Source organism: Nelumbo lutea, chromosome 2 (genome assembly GCF_056320005.1).
Source record: "Nelumbo lutea isolate HS-2025 chromosome 2, American lotus-T2T, whole genome shotgun sequence".
Lineage (NCBI taxonomy): Eukaryota > Viridiplantae > Streptophyta > Magnoliopsida > Proteales > Nelumbonaceae > Nelumbo > Nelumbo lutea.
The window spans coordinates 68,165,314-68,180,983 of NC_142685.1; the positions used below are offsets into that span (position 1 = coordinate 68,165,314).

General features: G+C 39.3%; 1 protein-coding gene across 5 annotated transcripts in view; it reads left to right on the forward strand.

The window, feature by feature from the left end:
- LOC148871362 (uncharacterized) overlaps window positions 1-15,670 on the forward strand; it is a 30,996-nt gene that overhangs the window by 7,266 nt on the left and 8,060 nt on the right. Inside the window, exon 4 of one of the 5 annotated variants that reach the window (XM_088967898.1) lies at window positions 3,386-3,517. The exons of the other annotated variants lie outside the window; for them this stretch is intronic. The gene's annotated coding sequence lies outside the window, so the exon portion shown is untranslated. The remainder of the gene's footprint in view (window positions 1-3,385; window positions 3,518-15,670) is intronic. 5 annotated transcript variants of the gene reach the window in all.

Sequence of the window (15,670 nt, forward strand, 5' to 3'; positions counted from 1 at the left end):
TTTTAAAAAATACTAACTAGTTAATATTTAATTACTTGAAAAATATTTTATGTTTTATATTATAAAGTAATTAATTTATTCATTTGTTTTTATATTTTGTTAATTATTTTTTTATAAATATTTTATTTAAAATATTAAATAGAAATTATTAATGGAATAATTTATATTAATATACTTATTATAATAATGTAATATATTAATGTACATTAGTTGACATCCTACTGACATTATCAACATCTTGTCGACATTATCGACATCTTGTCGACATAATAGGAAAAACTGCCTTTTTTTTTTGGTTATTTGGACCGATTTAGTTGACATTTCCGAAATATAGGAAATGTTGACCGAAATAGTGTAATTTTTATATTACCATCCATTTTCATGTTGGTGAGCCTTGACATCGACATATGTCCGGCGACATTAGCGACATTTCGCGACATTTGAAACCATGTTCTTTCCTGATTCTTTCTTCCTTACTAGCAACTTCTCCTGACATCATCCATGAATTGATCCCAGGTCCTAATCAATCTTGCTTCCTAGCTTCTTCTGAGTTACTAAATTGTCCCCAACTTTCTGATTAAAAAAAAAGCTGTAATCTCTTCCAAAAAATGAACCAATGTTGGTGCCTTCATTGGTCTTGCTTCCTGATTCTTCTTAAAATACTCTCTCTCTCTCTCTCTCCTATTTGGTCCCTCCATGATTTTACGACCTCCTTTCTAATTGTTTGGGATGGAGATGTGTTTTTTTCTTTTCTTTTTTTTTTTGATCAGCAGGAAATAATTTTGTTGATGCAAACTTAGAAATTAAAAGAGGTTGGGTGTAATTTCCACACCAAACAACAAAAGATTACATAATACATATTTGCCCAAAAAATTTGCTGTTCTTCTCTCCCACTTGAAAGAGACATTTAACTCCCTCACTAATCTTTCAATCTCCCTAAATTTGTGCCGGAAGACCCAAGGGATCTATGTACTGCATCTTGTCCAAGAGATGACTACTTGAGAGTCCCCTTCCACCTCTAGATTGTGGACACCCAATTGTTTAGCAAACCTTAACCCCTGCAGTAAACTGATCAGTTCTTCTGTCACAACACCCAGTTGTTTGGGATGGAGATATGTTACATGGGACCAAAGAAAAATCCAACTGGATGGAACCATTTTCTTTAATTTTGAAGGATTTTATGTGGACTCTGTGAAAGTAATGTGGGACTTGTAACTGAGGTAGAGGTAGAGACAATTATGAACCTAAACCCTCTGTTACCGGTATAAAACTCAATGTTTGTATTCTAAGAGCTTTAATTTTGATTTAATGGGCAGAATATTATCTCGAATCTGCATTATTATCTGGTACTGAATACACTATATGTCTTTTGTAGTGTTTTTCTTTCATCAATATAAAAGCTATCTCATACCACTCTGACTTAAAAGATGACTCCCAGTATGTAAGCACATTCTGTGTTCATGATACATGTAGTTGACCAGATTTACTCAATTGTGGATTGTGTAAATAATCATTTTGTTTTATGTTTTCATCTAATGAAATCCTGTGATCATATTTCATAGTGCCACCTTGCTACCTGGATAGGCGCTAAGTGTTCAGGGGTTTGGCTTGCCAAAAGCATCATGGAACAGGAACAGAATCATAAATGAATATTAAACCACATAAACAATAAATAATAAAGTGAAAATAAGAATTTAAAGAAAACTTAGAAAATTGAAGTGTTGAAACCTTATTGGATCTGTCTTATCTCATGATACCTTGTCTTAGTCTAAGAATGCTTAGTGCCAACATACTTCTTGCTTACCTCAACTTAAATTATCATCAATATTCCACAAGGAGTGTTGTGCTAGGTGCCAACTGCCAAGTGCCAATTTGTCTACGGGCACACTTGATGTACATTAAACATTTATTTTAAATGAATGAAAGTACATAATTGATTCATGTTATACTTGGTATGTTTCTGTGTAATTACCCTTAAATTGGACACTTATGAGACTCGTGTTAGTTTAGAATGTTCTCAGCTGTTAGATAGATTTGGGGTGGTTTATCCTACCAAGGCTGACACTAATGTGCTGCCAAGTCGGTTGGGGTGGCTTGTCTCAGCTATCAGGGTTAGACCCGAAGCACAAGTAGTGTGTGTTTGCTTGAAACACTAAACCCAGACCAATTTCCAGTTATGCCCTGGACCTTGGAGACTGATGGGCAAAACTGGAAAGTTACACCTAACCCCTAGACTCGATTATGGTACTGCACTAAGTGTTGGATTAAGCTGTCTTTAATATGCCAACCAGTGAGATCCTTTGGGGGTCAAAACCTAGGTATGTTGGGGCAGTTTGAGAATTCACTTGAGTGGGTGATCATAGTGAATGGATCAGCCTCTTTGTCGAACAAAGTGAATGATCGGGGATTGCACTATCTCTAATGGAAACCTAAAACTACTGGCAGTTGATTTCAAACTTGTTTGATATTTGTTTTGCAAAATATATTTATATGATATATATATTATGTTTTATGGAAAAGGTTTGCAAAATGTTTTAATTCCCGGGATCCATCCGAGCAGAGAGTGCAACATTGTACCTTGCAGCCGATGGAGAGGTTTTCTCTTGTCGAACAGTGTTTGATCATTATGGGTTGAGAGGTTAAGTGTAAGACCATTTAGGACTTTTTATACCTGATGGGCTAATCTCACTTAAGACTATAGTCCTTGGGCCTTCATAATCTCACTTAAGACCATTTAGGACTTTTTATACCTGACTGGATTCAAGGACCATTTAGTGTAAATGTTGGGCACATTAAGAGCCCATACTAATGGACTCAGGGGTTCACTGTGTTCAATAGTGAATTCGGCCAAGCCTTGTAATAGAGGCTAGGCTGGACCCATGTGGCTTTTGTGAGATCAATGTTAGTGTCCCATGCCATACAAAGAGAGCCAAGTTAGCCAACAATTAAAATGGGAAGTGAGCTTGCAAGCTTAATGGGCTTAAGGCCCATAATTAACTGAATTAATTAAGAAGTCACATGACAGCTTAAGCAGCCATGTGACTTGGGCGAATTTGGGTATGTATATGGGTTTGGATCAACAAGAGGATAAGAGGATAAGTCTTATCCACTTAAGAGTTCATATCCAAATAAAAATTTGGATCAAAGACTCCTCCTAATAGGATTAGGAGAGCTGATCTTTAAGTCTTATAAATAGAGGGAGCGAACTGCTTCAATCTTCACCTTTCTGCATTCAGTTCTCTCCCTTTATTCCTGCCGTCCAACTCTAATTTGATCTCCAGTTTCTTGGACTGATAGAGATCAGTTCCTACCTCTGATTTTGCTAGAAAATCATATCTGATTTCATGCTCACACTCTTTGCTTGATCCTTGCTAAATGATTGCAGTTCTTGCTGAAGGACTGCATTGCTGAACCTGCTTCATCTCAAGCTACGCCATCTTCAGTGTAAGCGGGTTTTGGTACTCTCTTTGGGCGTGAGCACCTACGTTGGGAACTACACGTGTGGATTCCGTATTAGGTATTGCTCTCCCATTCTTTTGGTTTCAAATCTGGTCCAGTTTGTTTCAAGAACGATCATTGAAAAATGCAATTTTTCTAAAACTGGGAATACGCTTCCCGGAAGGGAGAAAAGAAATTTTTTGAAAATTTGCCCAGCCACCCTGCATGGTTCGGCTATCCATATGATGGATCTCCCTTCCCTTCATATTAAACCACATAAACAATAAACAATAAAGTGAAAATAAGAATTTAAAGAAAACTTAGAAAATTAAAGTGTTGAAACCTTATTGGATCTGTCTTATCTCATGATGCCTCGTCTTAGTCTAAGAATGCTTAGTGCCAACATACTTCTTGCTTACTTCAACTTAAATTATCATCAATATTCCACAAGGAGTGTTGTGCTAGGTGCCAATTGACAAAGTGTCAATTTGTCTATACCCATTGCTTTTCAAATTATCTATTTAAACTGGTGCTTGAGAAGAAACTTGCAAAATGAGAACTATTGATAACTAAAATTGTCACTGAAAAGTCTTGAACCTTTTATGCTCATGAAATAATAATATAAGTAGATTACCTTAATAGAATTTGTTTGGAAAAAACAAACAAACAGAGAAATTCCCCCCTCTCTCTCTTAGGCAGTAGGCACATCATCCGCACATGGAAAGATGTTTCAATGGAGAATGGCTACTGAACAAAACTCCATGACCCCTGAAAAGCCGAACCCTCGATACAATAGGGACTTGCAAGGGGACTCTGAAGATGTGGAAGAGGATGAAGTGGATCAGTCGTCGAGCATAGGTAGCCCTGAGTCAACAAAGGCCTGTAACTTCACAGACCTTGAGGTCTTTGGAACTAAACTCCTATTTAGTGAAGAAGCTAGTACAAAAGTCCTGGAAATACATGAATCAGGGAACGTTGACTCTACTACGGAATGTGGGAGACCTTTAGATGATTCTCAGAGAGAGGAGAAAGCAGAAATAGTTCAAGAACAAAGGTAGGGTAGCTGTCTTAAGGAGATGGAATTCCATTGTCAACCAAACGGGGAACAACTTGAGGAACAACTCCCCCCAGCTGCATAAGTGGTTAATGAACCTAAACACGAACCATCAAGGATTGTACTTGGAGGGACCGATGGAAACCAGCATCAGGATCAAGGAGTTTCTTCCCCCTTCCCCCCCTCTAATTCTCTCTTCCTCCCCACTTTACTTTCAAAACTCTTTTGACTTTGACCTTTGTAGTAATCCTCGGCCTTTGGTTTTTGCAAATCCAGCCATTGAAACTTCATCGGTGGAAGACAATGACCCTTGTGCGGCAAGAATAGAAATTGGGGGAGGAGATAAAGACGGGGTGGGGGAAGTAATCCTGAATGTGACTCAAGAGAAGGAATCTGAGAAGAAAGAAAAGAAAAAAGGAACTATTGTAGTTGCAGAAGAAACGGGGAAGGTACCTAGCGTGTTAGATGAGAAAGAAGATGATTGCAGAGAGCCAACCAAACTGAAAGGGAAGGAATAAGAAGAAGCTGGAGGAAAGTTCACCAAAGGGAAGGTCTATCTTAGAAAGGAGGCAGGAGATGACGAAAACAGAAAAAGGAGAATGAATGAGGTGGAAAAGTTAGCATGTGGAGTATCCTTTGAGAAGACGGTAAACAGGAAGAGGGAGAAAAAGAGAGGAAACTAGGATTTGGAGTTAGGGAAGGGTCTAAAAAAAGAGTGGAATGAAGATTCTATGTTGGAATATAAGAGGATTAGGGAGTGCAAAGAAAAGGAGAATCATTAGGAATGTGATAAAAACTGAGAGACTGGTAATAGTCATACTCCAAGAAACAAAAATTTCGAATCTGGATCGGAGATGGATAAGAAGTATCTGGAGTAACAGGGGACTAAGTTGGTCTTTCGCCCCATCTTGGGGTGCCTCGGGTGGTATCCTTACAATTTGGAAGAACGAGGAAGTTGATTGTCAAGAGGAGTTGATAGGACAATACTTAGTTTCAATTAAAACCAAGAGGATGAGTGATGGAAGGGATTAGGTAATGACTAATGTGTATGGCCCGAACTCGTATTGAGAGAGGGATACATTCTGGGGAGAGCTAGCTGCAGTCAAGGGCCTATGGGAGGGCCCATGGTGTTTGGGAGGGGATTTCAATGTGATAAGGTACACAAATGAGACAAACAACCCCAATCAGTCCATAACAACAAGTATGAAACATTTCAATTCCCTGATTGAGTCCCTAGAACTAAGAGAACCTACTTTGTTATAAGCCGCTTTCACCTGGTGAAACCTTCAGGAAAGTCAAGTGTGCTCAAAACTGGATAAGTTCCTCTTCTCCATTGATTGGGAGGAGTCGTGGGGAAACTTAACACTAAAAGCCCTTCCTAGAGGCTAGAGTAACCTTGTACCATTGTCCCCTAAGTCTCTACCAAGAAAACCTCATAGGAGGCCCTATACCCTTTAGATTTGAGAATATGTGGCTGGAAGTTCCGAACTTTATTCAAAAGGTAAAAGATTGGTGGTCAGAAGGTGGAATAAGGGTCAATGAGAAGGGGGTAAGATTCTCCAAGAAGTTGAAAAGATTGAAGGAAAAATGAAGGAGTGGAATAGAGAAGAATTTGGAAAACTAGAGGTCATAAAAGAGGAATTAGCTAGGAAAATAGAGGAATTGGACCAAAAGGAGGCCCGTAAAGAGTGTAGGCCAGACGATAGAGTTGAAAGATGGAACTTAAAAGTGCAACTAGAGGAGATCCTAAGGAAGGAAGAAATTTCTTGGAGACAAAAATCAAGGGGCAAATGGCTCTTGGAGGGGATGGAAACACCAAATTTTTCCATTCCCTAGCAAACGGGAGAAGAAAGAAAAACCAAATCTCCATTGTAGAGTTAAGGGAAGAGTAGTAAACTCAGAGGAAATTGAAAGGTGCTTTGTGGATCATTTCAAATCAATCATTGCCTCCTCTAATGAAAGCAATTTGGACTTGGGAGATTTACAGTGGGATAGAGTGCCATAATCCGAAGCTGCCTTCTTAGAAAGAGCCTTTAGTGTAGAGGAGGTCCATGAAGCAATTTTCTCGATGGATAGATCTAAAGTTTCGGAACCGGATGGTTTTTCTATGGCTTTCTACCAAGATTGTTGGGAAATCTTGAGAGATGATTTAATGGATGTCTTTGCTGAGTTCTATCAAAAAGGGGAAATCTCTCCAGGAGCAAATGCAACTTTTATTGCTTTAGTGCCAAAAAAGAAAGAGGGAAAAACACCTAAGGATTGCAGACTGATAAGTCTTGTGGGTAGCATGTATAAGATCATTGCTAAAGTTCTGGTTGGTCGGTTGAAGACCGTATTGCCCTTTGTTATCTCTCAGAACCAAGGAGCCATTGTAGAAGGGAGACAAATAGTGGACCAAATCTTAGTGGCAAATGAGTGTGTGGCAGCTAAGAAAAAACAAGGTAGCAAAGGTTTGATTTGTAAATTGAACCTAGAAAAAGCTTATGATATGGTGGATTGGTCCTTCCCGTTGAATCTCATGCAAAAGATGGGTTTAGGTGAAAGATGGAGACTGTGGATCAAAGGATGTATTAGCTCGGCACATTTTTCTATTCTTCTAAATGGGGTGGCAAAGGACTTCTTCCCAGCTAAAAGAGGACTAAGATAGGGTGATCCCTTGTCCCCGTTCTTATTTACCTTTGTTGCTGAGGTTTTGAGTAGACAAATCATCAAGGTTGACGAAGAAAATCAGTTTAAAGGTTGGAGGATTGGTAATTCAGAAGTAGTGGTGTCTCACCTACAATTTGTTGATGATACAATCATTTTCTATGAGAGTTGTGATGAATCCAATTTGAAGAATCTAAAAAATTTGATGGATAAGTTTCAACAGGCCTCCAAACTTAAAGTAAATTGGGGAAAAAGTTTGTGTAGCTGGAATAAATCTAGAGGAGGGGGGCATCCAAGCCATGGCAAACTTGCTAGGTTGTGAAGTGAAAATATGGCCTCTAGAATAGCTAGGTATGCCCTTGGGGGTAACCCGAAGCCAGTTTTAGAGAGATTCACAAAGAAGCTGGCAATGTGGAAGAGAAATTATATTTCCTTTGGGGGAAGAATCACCTTGGTAAAATCCACCCTAGCAAACCTGCCCATCTATTTCCTCTCCACCTTTAAGGTCCCGATGAAGATACAAGGAAGTTGGAGAAGATAATGAGGGATTTTTTGTGGGAACTTGGTGATGAAAAGAAGGATCATTTAGTGAAGTGGGAGCAAGTCTGCAAACCTAAGGAGCAAGGTGGCCTAGGCATTGGGAACATCTTAAAGAAAAATACGGCCCTCCTAGCGAAATGGCTATGGAGATTCCCTTGTGAAGAAGATAGGCTGTGGCACATGGTAATTAAAAGCATTCGTGGTGATGTAGAAAACAGCTGGGAGGCAAAACTTGCATCCAATGGAGCTCCGAATTCCCCTTGGAAGGCAATCCTTGAGGTACTACCAACCTTTCTTCAATTTATCAGGTTTGATGTTGGGTGTGGCAATAAAGTTTTATTCTGGGAAGACCTTTGGGTTGGGGATTTACCTTTTATGCTTAAATTCCCGGACCTCTGCTCTTTATCAAACCTTAAAAACAAACTTGTTGCTAGGGTTGGCATGCTTTCAGACTTGGGCATATCTTGGGACTTTGGCTTCAAAAGGGGGCTAAGGGAAAATGAATGTGAGTCCCTATTGCCTTTGTTATCAACCCTCGAGAAGGTCTACTTAGATGTTAGACCAAGCTACAGTTGATAGTAGGGTTTGGTCCCCAACTCCTGATGGTTTATTCTCTTGTGCCTCTTTCTTCGGTTTGCTCACTCACTCTGACCCTTTGGGGGTGAATTTCCTTGTGAGAGAAATCTAGTGTAAACCGATCCCTTCTAAAGTACAAGCCACTGTTGGGAAGTGTTCCTAGGGAAAGTAAACACTTGTGATGTGCTACAGAAAAGAAGGCCAAACAAATGCCTCTCCCCTCGTGTGTGTCCTTTGTAAGGATTGTGGTGAAACCCTACCCCATTTATTGTTATCCTACTCTTTTGTTTCTTGGATTTGGGGAATTGTTTGTTCTCTCTTTGGATGCAGATGAGCTCCCCCACAGGATGTTGTAAGTCTATTCAGCCCCTCCTTCATGAGGCAGCAGAAGAAAAGAGGAAAGTGCTTATGGAAAGCAGCAAGAGCTGCTGTGGTATGGACTATATGGGAGGAAAGAAACCAAAGACTCTTCTCGGGAAAAAGTAAAACAAAGGATGGAGTCATTGAAACCATAAAAATCAGAACTGCACATTGGGTGATAACCATGAAACTATTCAAAAACTTCTCCATGAATGACATTCTAAGAAACTGGACTGAAGTAGCACAGACAGATGTACCCAAAGAAGATGTGAGAGCGGAATGGAAGCCACCTGCAATGAACAAATTAAAACTAAATTTTGATGGGAGTTATCTTGGTAACCCGGGAAGGGCAGGCATAGTGGGTGTGATAAGAAATCATCTAGGTGAAGTTGTGGCACTCTTCTCAGGACCAATAGGTACTGGTGACTCAATACAGGCTGAATCTCTGGCTCTTCTTCAAGGCTTAGAGATGGCTGAGCAGATTGGAACAACAGACTTAGAAATAGAAGGAGACTCACTACTGGTCATCTCTTGGGCTAAAAACATCACGTCAGTACCTTGGAAGCTCAAATTTATCTACAGAGAAATCGACACAATTGCAAGGAGGTTCAACTCTCAGTTTGGTTGGGTTAGAAGGACTGCAAATGGGTTGGCGGATACCCTAGCAAAACAGGGGGCAAATAGACCTACCTTGTACTGGGCTGAACTATAACTGTTTTGTATGTGTTTATAGACTGGTTATAGATTGGGTTAATGCATTACTGCAACCTATATCTATTGTAATTCAATACTTCTTTGTTATTAATAAAAGTCTTTTTACTGATAAAAAAAAGAATCTGTGGGTAATAAACTTGGTTTTACAAATCCTAGTTGGACATGTTGTGGTGTGAATGTCATTTATGATCTTAAGAATTTCAATGCATATAATTCCAAATGAAGATGAGGATAATTATTAACATATTCCGAAGCTGTTATAGAGTAGTACTTTTTTTGATAATCAACCCTAATAGAGTAGTTTAAGTTGTTTTCATAGAAATTTTAGGCAGTTAAAAATAGAAGACATGTGGGTAATATCAGAATTTTCTTGTTGAAGTATTGTAAAAGTAATGGTCCATTAGAAACATTATTATATCCTTGAAAATAGTTGTTTATATTTGTAGAGACGATAAACATGCACTTTTAAATGATTGCATCTCTATAAAATCAAAATACCGTTTTGGTTAAGGAGGTAAAGCCAACAGACAAAACTACTTGGTGACATTTTGGTTTCAAATGTTGTTTTCTATGAAATCTATGTTTTAGATATGGGTGAGCTTTTTTATGCTATTGTTTTTTCATCTTTTTCTAGCAATATAATAAAGCATACTTAGGTATTCCTTGAGTAATGAAATTATATTTCAATCATCAAAATAAATAAATAAACCAACAAATAAATAAATAAATAAAGCTTACCTAGGTGCCAACTAGTAATCTTGAACCTATTGCTCGTGTGACCAAGGGGCCATTTTGATAACAGCTGAAGTTACTGAACTGGAAGACTTGTTCCTTCGTCTTCTGGTGGATAAAACAGTTAAATAATCAAATAATCAAGCGTTGTCAAAATCTTATGATTTACAATATGATTCACCATTTGAATCATGAATCCCAGGGGTTTTGATTTCAATCTTATGTCTGAATCTTTTTATGCAAAAACCATACAATTTTTGTTTGAATGCTACGCTTTGATCCATAAATCTTATGATTTATATGATTCCTGCAATTCACTGTGATTCAAATGAATTCAATTAAGGATTAGTTCTTCTTTCACTCAATCACTTACTGTTGAATTTTTACAAGTTGATGTTCATGAAGCACTGCTGACATTATCGTTTATACAGATGATGCCAGTAGCCATATGGTCAAACTTCAATCCATAATTAGAAAACCCTAGATTCTGGTGGGGTATGATTTAAGAGTTATTTTGAAGCAAGTTGCTTAATGATTTGATCCATTTACTATTGTTTGTTGGTTTCACATCAAGAAATCGGGAAAAATACAGATCTGTTTGGTGTGGCTGTTTCTCCCTCCTGCATGGTTCTTTATGATTAGGACCACTTGTACTTGATCCGAAATACTTTTTTGAAGTAGAAAGGAAGTGGCCTTGCAATTTTTGGATGCAGCGTTAATATCTTACAATTTTTTATTGCTCTCTGTTTTACCACCCAACCTGAATGGAGGGGTTTTTATCTTCTTTTTAGTGATACATAATGAATAAATTTAATAAATTAGAGGTTCAAAACTGATACAGGCATCCCTTGGAGAGGCGCGAGCTGCAGCCTTCCCCAAATAGACTACATTACAAACAAAGTGATTAACAAGTTACAGCTGAACCCAGAACAATTGTTCCCTGCTTGCCCCTTGCTTGGCTAACCAATCAGCTAGAGTATTTGCTGATCTCCCCACCCACTGTATTCTCACTTGCATATTTCATGTCAGCCATTTAAATTTCTTGATTTCATTCTTATACCACCACAGGGCTTACTCTAGATTCTTCAACCGCCCTACCACCACCTTGGAGTCCCCTTCAATCTAAAGTTGCTCCATTCCTAACTGTTTTGCAAACTGCACCCCTTGTAAGGCAGTTAATAGTTCTGCCTTGCTGGATTCCCCAATCCCTAAAGGACCTGAGTAATAGAATATTACCTCTCCCCATTCATTGCTGATTTTGGAATATTGTTTTTAATGATTAGATAGTGAATGGATCATAGTTAGATTGGTCCAACGTTTTCATTAGGGTTGTCGTAAACATTGGGTGTATGATTTTTTCTGGTGCTGTGCAAGATTGTTGTTAGATCTGTTTTGCTTGGTGAGGGTGTTGTGGCTGTTTATTAGTTTTGCAGACCTGATTTCTTCCAAGCCAAGAGGGGCTTAAGGCAAGGATACCTGATTTCTTCTTTCCTTTTCATCCTAATTATAGAAGTGTTAAGTTTGATGATTGCAAGGGATGGTATGGAGAATTTGGTCAAAGGTTGGAGGGTGGGAAGCCAGAGGGTGGTGGTCTCCCATTTATCATGGTTATACTGTGGTAGATTCAACCTTGTTCTATAAGGGAAAACTAATGCTTCCACTGAAATTGGTCCACCACCAAGAATTACTCAAGTTATTCCACAGTTCAGCCATCAATGGTCACTTAGGGGTTCTTCGCACTTATAAACACCTCTTATCACGTTACTATTGGAAGGGGATGAAGAAGATGGTTGAAGATTATGTGGCTTCTTGTGACATATGTTGTTGGAAAGTAGAAGATTGACTCTCTGATTGATTCTCCATAATTTTAGGTCCATCAGTTTAGGATCCATCAGTTTAGGAAACTTAATTTCCTAGAATCATGGGATATCCTAGAATCATGGGATATTAATTGGAGAATCCCACTGATATAGAAATCAGTTTTTTAGGAAAAGTTAGTTTCCTATTTTATCACCCTGTAAATTAGCTCTGTAATTCTATATAAAGTTGTGTATATGCTCCTTCCAAGACAATACAATCAATTCATTTTTTCTCTCAAATTTTCACATATGTCAACAACACAAATATTCAACTCAGTCCCTGACAGGTCTGCCCCAACCCCTAGCTATTTTGAAGAAGGTTTGGGACCACATCACTATGAATTTTATCACCAACCTCCCCAAGTCAATCAACAAATCTGTAATTCTGGTTATTGTGACAGATTAAGAAAATATTCCCATTTTATTGCTTTGCCCCATCTTTTACTGTAGCCTTTGCGGCAAGAGCCTATGTTACGGATGTGGCTAAGTTACATGGAACTCCCATCTCCATTCTTACATATTGGAACCCATTCTTCATGAGCAGGTTTTGGGAAGAATACTTCTTGTTCCAAGGGGTCCAATTGAGCTACTCAACCAACTATCATCCCCACATAGACGGACAGATTGAAGTTGTCAACCGTTGTTTGGAGACATACCTAAGATGCTTCATTGGGGAAAGATAGAAAGAAGAAAAAAGGGGGGACCTCGAAGGATGAAAGGGTTTGGGTTGTGGCAAGATTTGAGGATGGAAGGAAGATTTTAATGTTTGAAGGTGGAGAACCCAAGGAATTTGGGAAGGCTAACCTGTATAAAGAAGGCCAGTAGTTGGAAGGAACATCTGAGCTTGAAGAAGTGGTTGCTCAAGCTCATATAATCAACCAAGGGCAGGAAGGTGTTCCATCGAACCAGAGTTTGTTGTTTGAGATCTAGTTTTTAGAACCTCATTTAGATGTTGGAAGAATAATATTGAGTTGTGAAGAAGCCACAACTAGGGAATGAGGTAGAACTAACCAAAGGGGTTTTGTAGCGATGGCGAGAAGCATGGTGTAAGTACATGGAGTTAAATGTTATGGAACCTGTGATAAGGGTATGTGCACTGCTGGAACATAGGTGCAATTGCGTGTCTGATAACCAGAATCGCAAATCTACACTTCGAGCACAGAAACATTAAAGTCTATGATGTGTGCAGAAATACGAAGTCTGCAGCGTGCAAAGAACGCTCCGACAGGAGAGATCACGTCATACAACAAACAAGCAAGCTTCTAGAAGGGGCAGGAAGAGGAGAGTGGACTGATCTGGATGCACTGGGTCTGTCAGGGGGTATGGTGGTATTTTGGGATTCGAGTAGCCACGGCTGGTAGCCATGGACAGTGTATTGACAGTTGATCATCTGAAATCTAGATGTTTTAGCATGGCTAACGGATGCAGTCTATGTGAGGGGCAAGAAGAGGATGCTATTCACTTCATATCCTGTAAGTTCTCAAGTTTCTTATGGAAGTGTTCACATCTATGTTCAGGGTCTCAGGCTTTTGCCCAACTTCAATAGCAGAGATTTTCTCCACTTGGCCCAGGCTGAGTGGGAGTAAGAAGGTAAAATTGCTATGGAGTTGTGTCCTATTTGCAATCTGCTGGAACATTTGGAAGGAGAGGAACAGAAGGATCTTCGAAGATAAAGCCTGCAACTTAGACAAGATGGTTGCAGTTGTGGGCAGATCAGTGATAGACTGGTTGCTGATTGATTCTTCCAGAGTCCAGTCAAGTAGAAAGAGAAGACTTTGGTTTTAGATTAGGAGAAATCCTGGATTTCAGATATGTATTGTGGAGAATTCTCTCTAATCTGAATAAAATGCTTTGGGATTGTTGGTCTTTGTATTTGGGTGATGACTTATCACCCCCTGCTGTAACTTTTTCCCTTTAATAAAATTTTTAATATTTACTTATCAAACAAAAAAAAAAAAAAAACAAATCTTATCCACTTTCGCTCAACAGAAAAGTTTCCTTGGTCTCTCCTTGATTTTCCTCTCAAACCCTAGCCTTTTATCTATGTAAGTAGGAGAGGCTCAAAGCCTTTGAGGAAGAGAGATGACCCTACTAGACTCCCACATTAGACACCACTGAGTTTTTCGGCAACCTCTTTCTCTATTTTCCTCTCTCTTACACCACCATTCTCTCTAGGCCTTTGGAGGCATGGCCACTACAATCATGGACTCCATGGCTCCAACACATGGATAGCATCCTGCTTGGTTCAAGAGCTCTAGATATTGTTGCTTGTTTGAAAATTGAGGTGAGTTCAAATGCCTTAGTTCCCTTAGAGATGTTGGAAGACGCCAATAAGGAAGGGGAGGGGAGGGGAGTTAGAGTTGAAGAAGACGAAGGCAGGGGAAGAAAAGTGAAGAGAAATTTTTCTAATATGAAAGACAGGAGTGAGCACTAGCAAAGGGTTTATAAAAGAAAAAGAAGAGCTATTTATTTAGGATGTGAAGGAGCTGGTGTTGAAAGTGGGGAAGTGAGAGAGGAGGGATTGGGGGAGGAAATAAGGGAGGAAGGAGAGATGATAAAGAGTCACAAAAGAGAGGAAGTCTCAAGAGAGGAAGGCACTAGAGAGGGAAGGGTGAGTGTTGAAGGATTAGTGGAGAGACAGGTGAAGGTGGGAAAATCTCTCGGTTTATTTATTTATTTAGTTATTTTGGATGGGGAGAGAGTGGTTAGAAGGGAAATTGAGAATTTTGAAAGGAGCAATAGAAAAGAACATAACAAGAAAAAAATCTTATGGGAGGGGGGTAAGCTGTGGGAGGAAGGATAAGGGAGGGAAGAGGATTTTGTAGAGGAAGAGTGAAGGGAGTTGCCAGAAGTAAAAAGAGAGGAGGGATAGAGTGATAGGATCCTGAACCAGCACAAAAGTATGCAGACAACAACCAAATCCCAGGCCCAACAACCTCCAAATCTGATCACTGAAGGCAGCAGCTCAGGAAGAGTATCCCGTGTAGTCCAGCCCATCAAGTTCGTCTACACCAGGAGGCCACATCAACATAACTAACTCGATAGTCCCATGTGCATGGAGGCAGCTTGACAGTAGCCTGTTTTGATTCAATATAAATAGCATGAGAAACCCTACGAGTGTATGGAAAATATCTTAATCACTTTTCTTCTTCTTCTTCTTCTTCTTCTTCTTCTTCTCTCTACTATTCCATTTCAGGAGGAAGAACTCCCTTGAAGAAGCTCATTAGAAGTGTTCTTATCAGTAGGATGTAGAAATTGGAAATGAGACTGCTGTCTTGGGATGCTAGGGGTCTAAGAGAAGGAAGAGTAAGGGTATTGGTGAGGAATGTGGTGAGGAAATTCAACCCAGATGTGGTGTTGCTGCAAGACACAAAGATTGAAACATTTGATTTAGGACTGAAAAATGAAATCTAGGGTCAAGAACTTAGTGAGAAGAAGAGGAATCAGTCATCCATCTTTTCATTTCTTGTGAAATTTCTGGTTTCTTTTCGAAACTCTTCACAATACTATTTGGGGTCAGGAACTTTCAGCCAAGGCCTCCTGCAGAGATTTTTTCTATATGGTCATGGCTTAAGAGGTTGTAAGATGGCCATGGTAATTTGGAGCTGCTTACCATTTTCCATATTCTGGAATATTTGGAAGGAGAAAATTAGATGACTTTTTGAAGATAGAGCATGGAATTTGGACAGACTGATGGCGGCTATTGGCCAATCTGTCTCAGACTGGGTCTTGGTGATGCCTGAATTTGCAC